The 15,835-nt window shown below is 38.7% G+C and overlaps 1 protein-coding gene across 2 annotated transcripts in view; it reads right to left on the bottom strand.

The window, feature by feature from the left end:
* Positions 1-15,835, bottom strand: part of CLYBL (citramalyl-CoA lyase) — a 396,026-nt gene that overhangs the window by 143,456 nt on the left and 236,735 nt on the right. The window lies entirely within an intron of this gene.

The following is a 15,835-nucleotide window of genomic DNA, read 5'->3' as shown; positions in this document are numbered from 1 at the left end:
CAGACCCACAAAACAGAACTGTAAGAAGTCATCTACAAGCTGAAATCTGTTCCCCTCTGTAATTTTTCCACTTTCATTTTCTTCTTATTTCTCAATTATCTTTGACATCTATCCCAATCAGAAACAATTTTTCCTTTTAATTTTTTTTTAACTAACAAGCATTTATTATCTTCTCTCTCTTCCAACCCTAGGCACTGAAAAAAAAAAAAAACAGCCAGGAGCCTGTGGGCCTTAGAAAAGGGACCCAGAGCTGACACCAGTGCAGGAAAATAAACCCAGCAACCTCCCAGAACAATGAGAGATAGGCCAGAGACATGTGTAGACTATAGGGCTCTGTGCTTGGAGGCAGCAAGAACTCAGGCAAGAAAACCATAGGGAGGCGAAGGGACCTTCAAAACCCATAGGAACAGTAGTGACCAGTGTGGCACATCAGTGCTATAACTAGGACAGCTTAGGTATCCAGGGCTCCAAGATCCCTATGAACTTGTCCTGAGATTCCATAAAGGGTTCTGAAGATCCAGTGCCCCGAACTTAAAAGATTCTGGGGTGTCTAACCTCAGGAAGTGGAAGTCAGCACATGGATCGAGGTGATCCAGGATGAGAACAAGCAGAACCAACAACTCCACCCAAAAATGCAGCAGATGGGGGCGGCTAGATGGCACAGTGGATGGAGCACTGGCCCTGGAGTCAGGAGTACCTGAGTTCAAATCCGGCCTCAGACACACTTGACACTTACTAGCTGTGTGACCCTGGGCAAGCCACTTAACCCCCATTGCCCCGCAAAAAAAAAAAAAAATGCAGCAAGTGGAGGAGTCTGGTCTGAGCACAAAGCTTCAATTAAGAAACTAAAGCTGGCAATGTAAGTAAACCAAAGACAATACTAGCCAGTATAATTCAGTATTGTATATCTAGAAATCCCTCCAAAGAAGAAGAAAGTGACTAACAAGTGTAAAGAGAGACTCAAAGAAAAAAAATCATCCTTCTAAAAGGATCACAAGGATCTAGATTACCTAGAAGAAATGAAACAGGAGACAAAAAAAAAAATGAAATAAAAGCTCTTAGGGAAAGAATCAGAAGGAAAATAGCCCTTAGATAAGAAAGTAACAAACCTTACCCACGAAATGGACTCCCTACAAACTGAAATATAACAAATAGAAATCAATGATGCTATGAAACAGCAAGAAATATTAGAATAAAATAAAAAGATTGGAAGAATAGAAGAAAGTGTAATATATTTGATATAAAAAAAACTGACCTGGAAAGTAGGTAAAGGAGAGGCAATTTAAAAAAAATCACTGGATGCCCTGAAGCCTGTGATAAAAAAAAAACAACCCCACATTTAGACACTATATATATTTTTAAATCATAAATGAAAACTGCTCAGATAGATTAGAACCAGAGGGCAAAGTCAAAGAAACCCCCAAAGGAAAAGTCTCAGGAAGGTCATAGCAAAAATCCAGAGCTCCTATGTCAAAGAAAAAATATTACAAACACCCAGAAAGAAACAGTTCAAAAACTAAGGAGCTACAGTCAGGATCACAGATGACCTAGCAGCTTCTACTAAAAAGTATTCAAAAAGGTTTACAACTATGAATAACTTTCACTGTAAAGCTGAATATCATCCAAGAATGAAGTAAGCAGAGCCAAAAACCAATAAATAATAAATGGAAAGAACAATCACACATACAGAAAATAATCAGAAGTGGATGTAATAAAATTATAGAGATCAAACATTCTTAAATGGAAAGATATAAAAAGACACCCTTAACCTACCCCTTTGTGAAGTTGGGATGTCCACAAGTGTTGAATACAGCATGTTTCTGGATTTTTTTTAAGCAATTGACCAGCTGTGCTAATATTTCCCTCTTCTTTTTCTTTTTTGTCTTTAAAAAATATTATTTGTTATGTGGAATGGCTCTCTGGGAGGAAGAGGGGAAAGGGAAAGGAAACTGAGGAAAATTATAATGATATGAAAAAAGATATAAATAAAAACTTTTAAAAATGAATCTTTAATGGAATAAAAGACTTTCAAGTATTTCTTATAAAAAGACCAAAACTGGGGCAGCTAGGTGGTGCAGCGGATAGAGCACCGGCCCTGGATTCAGGAGGACCTGAGTTCAAATCCAGCCTCAGACACTTGATGCTTACTAGCTGTGTGACCCTGGGCAAGTCACTTAACCCCAATTGCCTCATCCCCCCACCAAAAAAAGACCAAAACTGGATAAGAACTCTGAAATGCAAACACAAGAAAAAGTCCAGACAACCTTAGAAAGGTAAATTTATTTGGAGCACTAGAAAAAGCTACGTTTGAATATAGTGCTAACATTCTAATAGAGGGAGAAGAATCTTAATGTCTTCAAAAGGCATTGAGAGAATTAGATAAGAAAACAAAGGATGAAAATGGAATGGTTCTATTATAAGGTTTTGAAGAGGGTAAAGAAAAGGGGTGGTAAAATGAATATATAATTGCAGAAAGAAGCTGCAATTTCCCATAATTGTGTGTGTGTGTGTGTGTGTGAGAGAGAGAGAGAGAGAGAGAGAGTTAGAGACACAGAGATAGAGGGAGACAGACACAGAGACAGAGACAGGACAGAGAAAAAAATACAAACATGGAAAAAGGAATGGGCAAGTAGGTATCAAGTTTACTTCACTTTTATCTGATAAGGACTAAAGAGGATTGAACACAGATACACATACACATACATACAACCAATGTAGCATAAAGTTATTAAACTCAACAAGGTAACAAGCAGGGAGAGTTAAGAGGGAAGAGATGATAAGAAAAGGGAGGAGTCACAAGCAGAACAAACTTCTTGATTCTAGAGAAAGGTACTAAGAAGGAAAAAAAGAAAAGAAAACCCTCCAAACTAGAATCTAATGCTGGTTGTATATCAAATAGGAAATAGTTGAACAAATTGTGGCATATGTAACAATGTAATGGAGTATTAGTTCAACATAAGAAATGGCAAGAAACATTTTCAAGGAATCCTGGTTAATATAAACCGATGCATACTGAAGTGAGCCAGACCAAGAGGACAATTTATACAAGAGCAACAATATTGAAAAGAAAAATGCTGAAAAACTGAATAACTCCAATCAACAAAATGACCAACCATTTTTCCAGATAATCTGTAAGCATGTTACCCACCTCCTGACAGAGTTGATGAACTCAAGGTGCAGTAAGAGATATACATTTTTGCACATGATGACCATAAGTTTTCATTTTGCTTGACTATGCTTTATTACTACAAGATTCCCCCCCTACTTTTTTTAAATGGGTGGAGGGTACAGATAGAGGAAAAGTTAACAATAGTGGTGCAAAAGAAAGAGGACTATCTAAACATTTTTTTAATTCACAAAAGAAAGTTTGGGGGAAGCACAAACAGGACAGCAAGTGGTATGAAATGTGAGACATTTCATATAGAATCCTCTTTTTGTGTTCTGTAGTCTATATGGAAATTCTCTTTGTGGCAGGAGGGGGGCGGGGTGTTTATGTCAGAATAAAAAAAGGATGCTAGCCTTCTGAGTGGTTGATTATTACTTTCCACCAGCCTGCTGGGCCTGATGTAGCTGCTCTCAGTAGCTGTCCAGTGGTTCCCATGTGCCATATTAATAACTTGGCTGCTATTACTGCCACTTCTAGTTCTGTTACAGCCACCTCTTAAATATCTGTCCATACCATAAAAGCTGCCCGGTCTTTGGAAGGAGGTGGGAAAAGAGAGAGGAACTGGTGAACAACCCATTGCTGCAACAGCTGCCCAGAGAGCATGGTCTCCACCAGAACCTCACAGTGCTGAAAACAAGGAAGTTCCAGGTTTGCATTGTCTTTCCAGGCTCTGGATTAGATCATCTGGATAGTCCCTTTCTTGAACACTACTCAACATTCTTCCATTCAACAAACACTTATTAAATACCCAACATGTACAGAACATTGAGTCAGATTGATGATGGGGAAGTTAAAAAGTTCAGAGAACTTCCTGTCCCCTCTGTTTATCGAGATGATGGTAGTGAAGGGGGTAAGACACTAAGAGGCATAACTATGATATACATTATAGGATGAGTGAATGAGAAAGTTGGCAAACAAAGCACTATGTAAGGTCTGATTGAAAAGTCATTTACTGATGGGATATCAGAGAAGACTTCATAGAGGAAGTGATATTTGATTTGGGCTTCAGAGGATGAGTAGGAATTCAACAGATGAAGAGTGGGAGGGACAAAACTCTGGGCAGAGAGAACAGTATGAGCCAAGGAACAGAGGAAAGAGAGCCCAGGGTTTGTTTGGGAGATTGAGAATGAGTAAGTTTGGCTGGAGCACAACACACACAGAAGGGAGCAATATGAGATAAGGCAAGAAAAAATAGGGTGGTGTCCAGTGGTGGAGGTCTTTGAATACCTTGCAAAGGAATTTTCACTTTACTCAGTAGGTAACAGGGTGCTATTGAAGATTCTGAAGTAGGGAAACATGAACAGTTCTTTTTATAAGGAAGATTATTATGGTAGCAGTTTGAAGGATGGATTAGAGAAGGGGAGAAAGTGGTAAAAACCCATTGAGAAGCTACTGCAATAGTCCAGGCTGGTGGTAATGAGACCCTATGCTAGGATGGTGGTAGTGAAAATAAAAAGTAAGGTAGAGATGACAGACATGATAGCGAGGAAGAATCAATAGGATTTAGAAACTAATTAGATATGAAAGGGAAAGGGAGAGAGGAGTCAAAGGTAACCCTGGAGGTTTTGAACATGAGAGATTGGGTGAATGGTGATACTACAAACAGATTTAGTTAAGTCAGAAGAAAAAGTGAGAATGGGGAAAAGATAATAAGCTCTGTTTTGGGCATGTTGAGTTTGAGGTGCCAGTGGGACATCTTGGTGGATCTGTTCTGGAGGCAGCTGGACAGTCTAGAGCTCAGAAGAGAAATCAAGGTTAGATAGACATAAGAGATTTAGGAATCAGATGCACAAAAGGTAATAAAGTCAAGGGAAAGAGAATAGAGAGAGATGAGAAGAGGGTCCAGTGACAAAGTCTTGGGCAGCATCCACCTTAAGGAGTCAGGGGAAGTATATGGAACAAGTGAAGACAAAGAAGGAGCAGTCAGAGAAGTAGGAGGAAACCCAGAAAAGAGTAGTGTCTCTAAAAGCCAATGGGGAAGAAGGGAAGGGTCAATAATACCAAAGGCTTTAAAAAGGTCAAAGAAGATAAAGACTGATAAAGGTTATTAGACTTAAGGGGACAGCTAGGGAGCATAGTGGATAGAATACTGGGCCTAGAATCAGGAAGACAGGTGTTCATGAATTCAAATGTAGCTTCAGATACTTACTAGCTGGATGACCCTGGGCAAGTCACTTGACCCTATTTACTTCAGTTTCCTCTGTAAAATGAGCTAGAGAAGGAAATGGCAAATCACTCCAGTATCTTTGCCAAGAACAACAACAACAATTAGATTGAAAGAGGTTAATTCAATTTAACAATCATTCATTAAGAAACTACTATGTACAGTACTGTGCTAGATGCTAGGGATACAAAGATGATAGCTCCTGCTGTCAAGTAGTGTATAGTCCATTAAGGTAATATGGCAGATACAGCAAATAAGTACAATACAAGGAAAAATGAGACAAAAGACAGATTCAGACACTAGGAATGTCTGAGGCAAAAGATAACACTTTCTGTTAATAGGGAGTTCAGGGAGGTCGAGGGAAGGTTTCATGGAAAATGGGGCACCTGAGTCTTAAAGGAAGAGAAGGATTTCAATAAGCAAAGAGAAGTCAATGTATTCCAGATATGGAGGAGAGTTTGTTTGAATACACAGAAGCTTGAGATGGCAGGATTAGAACAAGGTATTAGCCCAGTCTACTGGAACTACAGAAAGTATAAAGAGGAATGATGTGAAATGAGATAGCAAATGTAAACTGGAGACAAACATAGCAGGCCTGACATGCTAGGTTAAGGAGTGAGGGAAATAATGATTAATAACTAATGTTCAGGGGACCAGCTAGGTGGTACAGTGGATAAAGCACTGGCTCTGGATTCAGGAGGACCTGAGTTCAAATCTAGCCTCAGACACTTGACACTTACAAGCTGTGTGACCCTGGGCAAGTCACTTAACCCCCATTGCCCTGCAAAAAAAATTTTTTTTAATTAAAAAAAAAGAAAGGAAGGAAGGAAGGAAGGAAGAATAACTAATGTCCAGAATTTCCCTTTTTTTCTATCTTCATTTCGAGACTTCAGTCTCTGAAGGCTGAGTTAACCCTCTCCTCTAGACCCTACCCAACTTTACTAGGACTCTCTTGTTTAAGGTGAATTCCATTCAATCCAGCTTGGATAGAACCAGACACTTTTGTCTAAATTGCCTAAGGCTGAGGGTGGTCTGGGTATAGAGATAGTCTCTAGGTCAAAGGGTAACATGATGTCACCCTCATCACCTCATTGGAGTAAGCCCACTGCTCTTTGTAAAGTCCACTTCTCATTAATTGTTTGCCAGTCAGAGTTGACTGCCAATCTGGAGAACACCTCCTCTTTAAAGGGCATAAAAATGGTATGCCTGTGTCCATGAGGGTCTTTGGTCCAAGAGACAGATTGCCAAATAACTATCCTTTTATTAAAATGCTGGCATTATTATTAAAATTATTAAATTACCCAGAAATTATGTCTCTTGAGCCTTTTTAAATGCCACAGGAGTTTGCATTTTATCTCATAGACAATAAGGAGCCACGGAAGGATTTGGAACAAGGGAGTGACACAGTTCCTTAGGAAGACTATTTTGGCAGCAATGTGAAGGATGAATTAGAGAACTGCAGGGATATCAGGTAGGAGGCTCTTAAAATAGCTCAGCTGAGAAATGAGATTATTAAATGAAATAGGAATAGGTACTGGAGCTGTGATTTCACTCAGAGGAGGGAACTTCCTCTTCCAGTGAAGATTGACACCTTCTTGGCCATTTATCACCTTATATTCTATCAGGTGAAACAACATGTAAACACAGTAAATATAGAACAGATACAAGGTAATGGCGAGGAGGCACTAGTATCAAGGGGGACCAGGTAAGGCCTCATGCTGAAAGAGCCACTTTGACTGAGCTTTGAAGGAAGAGAGGGATTAAAAGAGGCTGAAATGAGGAAGGAGTGCATTTCAGGGAAAGAGGGACAACTATGAAAAGGTGTGGATAGAAGAGAGGGGACATCATGTCTGAGAAACAGCAAGTCCATTTTGGCTAGACAACAGAGTCCAGGAAGGAGAGAAATGTGTGTCTTGGTAGGTAGACTGGAAATACCTAGCTATAAAACTGTAGGTGACCTAAAGGGCAATGGAACGGTGGGAACCAGTGAGCTGCAGCATATTTTCAAAGATGACTTGTGTATAAAAATGGTGTAGAAGACATCAACAAAGATGCACAGCTAGAAAGGGAGACAGGCTAGTAATGCAACGAGAGTGCGTGACAACAAATAGAGACCTTATGGCAGGATTCTCAAAGTATTAAAGGAACCAGGGAGATGTCTCCAGTTAGAGGCCAGGAAGCTAGCAGAACTGAGATGGCTTGAGTTAACCCCCACATTATCAACAACTGGGACTGTTTTGAGCTAAGATGCTCTGGAGGAGACCTAGTAACATCTGAGCTACCTTTGCTTGGCAGGAGACTGACCTCAGGTCCAGGTGTGGAGCCTTTGGACAGGGCATATAAGACAGCTCTAAGACTCTTCCAAGGTGTTCCTTAGACAGGGAACTAACTTCCTTGCAGATTGCTTTTCTGTACTCTAAGGCTGTGTTTTTCTTATTGTGGATTGCTTTTACTGCACTGTGGACCTCTTTAACCTGGAGATTATTTGAATGTTTTTTTTCTTTTCTTTTTCTTTTTTTTGAATATATTTTTACTAAAGAAATTGCATATCTTAACACTCATAGGTCTTGGAAGGAAAATTACATCATACAGTTTCCTTGGCCAACCTTTCTAGCACTGGCTGTGCTTTTACTCATAACTCACAACTGACTGGTCAAGGTGTGGGAGAATTTAAATACCTACCACTTCCAGGCTCTCCCTCTCCCTTTATCATTAACATCTCTTTGCCTCCTTTGAGGTTCACTCAATCAATATTTTCTACCCAATCAAGATTCTGATAATTGGTATCTACCAACTTTGAGGATAATCAATATTCCCTCAATGCCTGGTTCACAGTCTTTCTTTCCTCTCCAACTACTGCCTTCATACTAGAGAACTTCAATGATTAAAAAATTAAAATTTATTTTATATTCAGTTCTGAATGCTCTCTTTCTCATCTTTCCTTTTCCTGCCCATTGAGAAAGTAAGAAGAAAACCATTACAAATAATGTATAGTCAAGCAAAATAAATTCTTGCATTTGCCATATTAAGAAAGAAAAAAGAAAGGAAGAAAAAAAGAAGGAAGGAAAGGTAGAAGGGAGGGAGGGAGGAAGGAAGGAAGGAAGGAAGGAAGGAAGGAAGGAAGGAAGGAAGGAAGGAAGGAAGGAAGGAAGGAAAAGAAAGAGAAAAACTTGAATTTGTAACCTCTCTATCTGGAAGTGAATAGTATGTTTCATCATAAGTCCTCTGGAATTGCGGTTGGTTTCACTATCTTAATCTGAGTTCTTAAGTATTTAAAAAATTTTGTCTTTAATGTATTGTTATGTAATTTATACAAATGTATGCATTGTTCTGCTGGTTTTGCTTAGCATCAGTTCATATAAATCTTCCCAGATTTGCCTAAAACCATGCCTTTTATAATTTCTTATAGAACAATACAATTCTATTACACACATATACCAAAATTTGTTCAGTTATTTCCCTGTTGATGGGTATCTCTTCAGTTTCCAATTCTTTGTTAGCATGAAGAGAACTTCCTATAGGGGACTAGAATGGATATGATGGAATGGTAGAAAGCAGTTCAGTGAGCTCTCTGTGATAAACCCCTTCAAAGAGAGCTACCAGATCAAATAATGATGGAGAAATTGAGAAAAAGTCATTCATCCAGCCCAGCTCCACATGGGGAAATAGTCAGGGAGGTCTATAAACATGGGATAGGATTGGGAAAGGAAAACACCAAGTACTCAGGGAAAGGCTTATGCATCAGGAAAAGCAGAGCTCCTAGATTCATAAGGAGCACCACTAGACCCATACAGGATCACTGCAACAGACGCAGGTGCAAATTGGCAACTTTGGGTCTGGGTTCTGGGTCACATATCCAAGGAGGACTAAGAAGGGTAGGAAGTCCTTTAAGTGGTGTGCCCCAGGAAGGCTTAGAAACAAAAAGTAACAGAGATGTGATTCAGACCCCAGGAGCAGAGCAGGATATCCCTTCCAGCATCTAGCCTAACATGCAAAGGAATCACCATGTCAGGCATCTCAGAAAAAAAGGGAACCTACAAATCTGTCACTGAACTAACAGAATTTTCTTGATGGCTGGGAGGGGGCAAATTCATGAATAGTCTACTCTAGTACTGTCCCAAATCAACATTAGGAACTTGCAGCACTCAGACCAAAGGGGGGCAGCAATCAGATTTTGCTCTGGATCAGACCACCTGGAAGACCGAAAAGTGTTTAGTTCCCCAGATTGTCCCTGAGACCCTAGAATAACACAACATTCAATACCCCAAGAAAGCAGCAGCAGGACCAACCCAGACCTTCCCTCCAGAAGTGTGACAGAACCTAGACCTGATATGAAGTTTGAAGACAAGGAGCAGGCTGGAAGAATGAGAAAACAAAAAAAGAAGCCTACCATAATGAACTATTATGGTGTCAGGGACACTCAAGACACAAACCTAGAATAAAGTAACTCCAAAACGTCTACAAGCAAGGCCTCAGAGAAAAACATAGCTTGTACACAAAGTCAACTAGAATCTCTGGAAGAGATGAAGTAATAGGTTTTTTTTAAGAGTTTAAAATGTTTTTATAAATGGAATGAAAGCTCTTGAGGAAAAAATTGGAAGAGAAATGAGAACTATGGAAGAATTGGAAAAGAGAATTAATAGCCTGCAACAAGAAGTGAAGTACAAAATTTCAACTAAGAAACAAACTCTCCGAAAATCAGAATGGAGCAAATGGAGGTCAATGAGGCATCAAGAAATATTAAAATAAAGTCAAAAGGGTGAAAAACTCAAAGAAAATGTAAAGTATCTCACAGCAAAAACAACGGCTCTGGAAAACATTTTTGTAAAAAAAAATTTAAGACTCATTGGATTACCAAAATGACATGACAAAAAAAAAAACAGCCTACACATCATGTTTCAAGAAATGTTAAGAGAAAACCACCCAGTTCTCTTAGAAGTAGAGGCCAAAGTAAAAATAGAAAGAATATACCAATCACTTCTGGGGGGGCGGGAATAAAACAAAAACAACTCCAAAATGAAAACTCCCAGGAACATTAGAGCCAAAATCCTGAGCTTAGTCAAAGGGAAAAAAAATACTGCAAGCAGCCGGAAAGAATTCAAATACTGAAGAGCTAGTCAGAATCACACAGAATTTAGTAGTTGCCACTACAAAGAAGCAGAGAATGTGAAATATAATAGTCCAGAAGGCAAAAGATATGGGCTTATAGTCGGGAATAGCTTACCCAGCAAAACTAAGTATAAAGCTACTGGAGGGAAATGGCCCTTTAAATGAAAGAGAGAACTTCCAAGAATTCCTGATGAAATGAGGAGTTGAAGAGAAACTTTGAAGTTCAAACACCGGAGTGAAGAGAAACATAAAAAGGTAAACATCAATGGACAATGATAGAGGACTGAACAAGGATATTGCTTACATTCAAATATGGGGAAGATGATACATGTGTCCCTTGTGAACTCTGAATCTGAGTTCTTATTGAGAATTTAAATTAGACAAGCACTGGGAGTGTTTCTGTTAAATCTTGTTGATGTTAGAAAAAGAATGGAAAGAGAAGGGAACAGGAATACACTGATGGAAAAGGAAGGCTTAGGGGGAACGATCCTACAATAAGGGTACACAAGTAGACATCTATACAAATAAGGAGGAGGAGATAGAGGGGAACAACTGACACTTGAAGTTCACTTTCATCTGAACTTATCAAAACAAGAAAGAATACACATACACACAAACTGTTAAGTACAGAAACACATTTCACTCAATGGGGCAATAAGAGGCAAAGGCAAGAAGAAGAGGGGGAAATCAGAGGGAAGGTAGACTGAGGGAGGGATTAGTACTAAGCAAAACAAACTCTAAGGATATACAAAAAAATTTATACCTTTTTTGAGGTGCAAAAATGAGAATCTGAGGGAGTGCCCATAAATTGGGGGACTGGATGTGTAAGTTATGACATATAAATGTTATGGAATAGTCAGCACAGTATAAAAACCAACCAGTGTTCCACTGGACTAATGATGAAATATGCTATCCACCTCCCAAGAGAGGAGAGAAACTCAGAATGAGTTCTACATTGGGACATGGCCAATGTAGAAATTTGTTTTGACTGACCATACATATTTACAATTAGTTTTGCTTTTCTTATATTATTAATTGGGGAGAGGTATTGAAGTAAGATAGTGAGAAGGTGGATCTTGGCTGATTAAAACAATAATTTTAGGAAAACTAAAAAAGAAAAAAATACTCTCAAATGATAATAAACACCACAATGATTCAAATATAAAAATAACAGAGCTGCTATAAATATTTTTGTACGTATGGGCTCTTTTCCCCTTTCTTTCATCTCTTTGGGTTACAGAACTAGTAGTGATATTGCATGTTGAAAGGGTATGCATAGTTTAATAGCTCTTCAAGCATAGTACCAAATTGCTTTCCAGAATGGCTGGATCAGTTGAAACAATAGTGCATTAAGTGACTTGTTTTCCCATGACCTCTCTAGCATTTATTATTTTCCCTTTTTTTGTCAACTTAGCCAATCTGAAAAGTTTAGGGTTTTGAGTTCCAAATTCTATCCCTCCTTCCTTCCCTCCCTCTTTTCCTCCCTCCCTGAAGTGGTAAGCAATCAAATATAGGTTATGCATATGCAATTATGTAAAACACAGAATACTTTTTTTTCAGATGACTATGGATAGGTAAGATTTCTTCCTCTGAAAATTGCCTATTCATAACCTTTGACTATTTATCAACTGGGGAATAGCTCTTATTCTTATGAATTTGAATCAGTTCCCTATATATCTTAGAAATAAGACCTTTTGAACAGAACTAGGAGAATGTTGTACATAGTGACAGAAATATTATTCAGTGAGGAACTGTGAATGACTTAGCTATTCTCAGCAATGCGATGATCCAAGACAATCCTAAAGGACTAATGATGAAGCATACTATTCACCTCCAGGGAAAGAACTGATATTGATTAGATACAGACTGAAGCATACTATTTTTCACTTTCTTTCATTTTTTTCTTATAAGTTTTCTTACAAAATGATTAATATCACAATGTTTTACATAATTTCAAAAAAGAAAATAAGACCTTTCTCAGAGAAACTTACTGTAAAGAGTTTTCATTGATTTCTCACTTCTCTCCTAATTTTAGCTGCACTGATTTTGTTCATACAAAACGTTTTAATTTTATGTTCTCAAAATTGTTTCAATAACCTCTAGGTTCTTCAATGTACTCATGTCCTACTCCTCCACCCCACCTCAGGTACATGCAGAACTTGTTCACAAGTATTCTACTTCCATGTTCATTAATTCTGAAATCCCCTCATCTAATCACATTTGTTGTTGTTCCAATTCTCCCTCTGCTTTGCAATCCTAAACCCTGACCTCCATCCTCACAGTCACCTTCAATTTCTCTTCTCCTCAGTTCTTTCCCAAGTCATTACCCCTGAACTGGTTAAACTCTCTGCCCTTCCCCATCTTGATCTTTTGGTGAACCAATTTAACTCTACTGAGACAGTCACCTAAGCTTACAATCTAGGTGTCTTCCTCTACTCCTCACTCTTTCTTATCCTTCATATTCAATCTATTGCCAATTTCTGCTGATATTACCTTCATAACCTCTCCCATATATATGCCTTCCTTTTCTCCTCTGACATTGCCACTCATCACTTCATACCAAGATTATTTTAATAGCCTTGTGGTTGATATCCTTGCTTTGTCATTCCCTGCTCCTGTCCATCCTCCATTCAGTTGTCAAATTAATCTTCCTAAAGCCCAGGTCTGACCACATTGCCTGTCTATTCAATAAACTTCAGTGATTCCCTATCACTTCCATGGTCAAATATAAAATCCTCTGTCTGGCATTCTTCATAACTTGGTCCCTTTGTGGCTGTCAGTCTTCCTGTACTTTACTAAACCCCACATACTTTGTGATCCATTGACACTGGCCTCCTTGCAGTACCTTACATAAGACAATCCATCTTCTAACTCTAGGTATTTTCATTGGCTGTCTCCATGCCTGGAAGTCTCTTCCTCCTCCTTTCTGCTTTCTGGTCCCCCCCAGCTTCCTTCAAATTCCGCTAACATCCTATCTTGTACATTAAGCCTTTCCTAATTTCTCTTTTGTTTTTTGGTGAGGCAATTGGGGTTAAGTGACTTGCCCAGGGTCACACAGCTAGTAAGTGTCAAGTGTCTGAGGCCAGGTTTGAACTCAGGTCCTCCTGAATCCAGGGCTGGTTCTCTATCCACTGTACCACCTAGTTGCCCCAAATATATATATATATATATATTGGGAGGGCGGGGCAATGGGGGTTAAGTGACTTGCCCAGGGTCACACAGCTAGTAAGTGTCAAGTGTCTGAGGCCAGATTTGAACTCAGGTACTCCTGAATCCAGGGCTGGTGCTTTATCCACTGTGGCACCTAGCCACCCCCTGATTTCTCTTAATTTTATTGTCTTCCCTCTGTTGATTGTCTCTAATTTATCTGGTATATATCTTGTTTGTATGAAGTTGTTTTCATGTTGTCTCAGTCATTAGGCTGTGAGTTCCTTAAGATCAGAGACTTATTTCTTGGTCATTCTTTTAGATGGTGCAGTGAGTAGAAGGCTGGTTCTGGAGTCAGGAAGACTGTGAAAGGCTTAAGATACCAAACAGAAAAGTTTATATTGTACAGAAGAAATAAAAGGGAACAAATGAAGCTTTGGGGGTAGGAGGTTGGTGTAGTCAAATCTGTTTTTGAAATATCAATTTGTCAGTTGTGTAGAAGATGGATTAGAAGAGATCCTTTTTGGAAGAAACTGTATAACAAGATAAGATATAAAAGGTGATATAAGCAAATTAAGGGAGCACATAATATTCTACCTGTCAGATTTATGGATAATGGAAGAATTTATGACCAAACAAGAGATAGAATATTACAGGATGATTAAATCAAATTTTAAAAAGTTTTTGCACAAACAAAACCAATACAGCCAAGCAAGATTAGAAAGAAAGCGAGAAACTGGGGAGAAATGTTTTTACACAGTTTCTCTGATAAAGACCTCCTTTTTCAAATATACAAAGACCTGAATCAATTTTATAAGAATACAAGTCATTTTCCAATTGATAAATGGTTAAAGGATATGAACAGGCAGTTTTCAGCTGATAAATACTGATCTTTTCAGTGTTCTACATTCCAATTTGTAAATCAAAGCTATCTATAGTCATGAAAAAATTGTTCTAAATCACTATTGACTAGAGAAATGCAAATTAAAGTAACTCTGAGGTGCCACCTCACACCTATTAGATTGAATAATATATTGTTGTTGTTTGTCCTTTATTCTTTTTTTTTTTTTTTGGTGGGGCAATGAGGGTTAAGTGACTTGCCCAGGATCACACAGCTAGTAAATGTCAAGTATCTGAGGCTGGATTTGAACTCAGGTACTCCTGAATCCAGGGCCAGTACTTTATCTACTGTGCCACCTAGCTACCTGCTGTCCTTCATTCGAGAAGAAGACCATATCAGGGTAATGTCATGACATGCAGTGAATTGGATTTAAGTGAGGGAGGGCTGTTCAAAGTCACCAGCCTCACTCTCCTCCACAGCCATCTGGCTCCAGTAGCAAGATATGCATCGGGAGGACCAGACATGGGCCTGAATATTTAAGGCAATAGGGGTTAAGTGACTTGTGCAGAGTCACATAGCTAATAGGTACCAGAGGTTAGATTTGAACTTAGGTCCTTCCAATTTCAGGGCCAGTGCTCTATCTACTATACCACCTAGCTGCCCCAGATTGGTTAATATGACAGAAAAGGAAAATAATAAATGTTGGAGGGGATGTGGAAAAATTGGGATACTAATGCACTCTTGGTGGGGTTGTGAACTGATCTAACTTTTCTGGAGAACAATTTGGAACTATGATCAAAGGGCTATAAAACTGTACATACTCTTTGACCCAGTAACACTACTCTCAGTCTATACCCCAAAGAAATTGAAGAAAAAGGAAAATAATCTATATATACAAAAATATTTATAGCAGCTCTTTTTGTAATGGAAAAGAATTAGAGATTGAGGGGATACTTATCAACTGAAGAATGGCTGAACAAGATGTGGTATATGGTTGTGAGGGAATATGGCTATTCTATAAGAAATAACAAGCAACATACTTTCAGAAAAATCTGGGAAGGGTTGTGTGAACTGATGCAAAGCGAAGTGAGCAGAACCAGAACATTATATACAGTAATAACAATACTGTATGATGAACAACTGTGAAGGATGCTCAGCAATACAATGATCCAAAACAATTCTGAAGGACTTATTAAAAAAACACTATCACCTCAAAAAAAGAAAAAGAAAGAACTGATGGATTTTGAATGCTGATCGAAGCATACTTTAAAAAAACAACTTTTCTTTTTGTCTGTTTCCTTTTGTGTGTGTGTGTGGGGGGGGGCAATGAAGGTTAAGTGACTTGCCCAGGATCACACAGCTAGTAAGTGTCAAGTGTCTGAGTCTGGATTTGAACTCATGTCCTTCT

The sequence above is a fragment of the Dromiciops gliroides genome, chromosome 3 (assembly GCF_019393635.1).
Source record: "Dromiciops gliroides isolate mDroGli1 chromosome 3, mDroGli1.pri, whole genome shotgun sequence".
Lineage (NCBI taxonomy): Eukaryota > Metazoa > Chordata > Mammalia > Microbiotheria > Microbiotheriidae > Dromiciops > Dromiciops gliroides.
The sequence above is the reverse complement of the archived record's forward strand: the minus strand, read 5'-3'. Positions and strand labels throughout refer to the sequence as shown.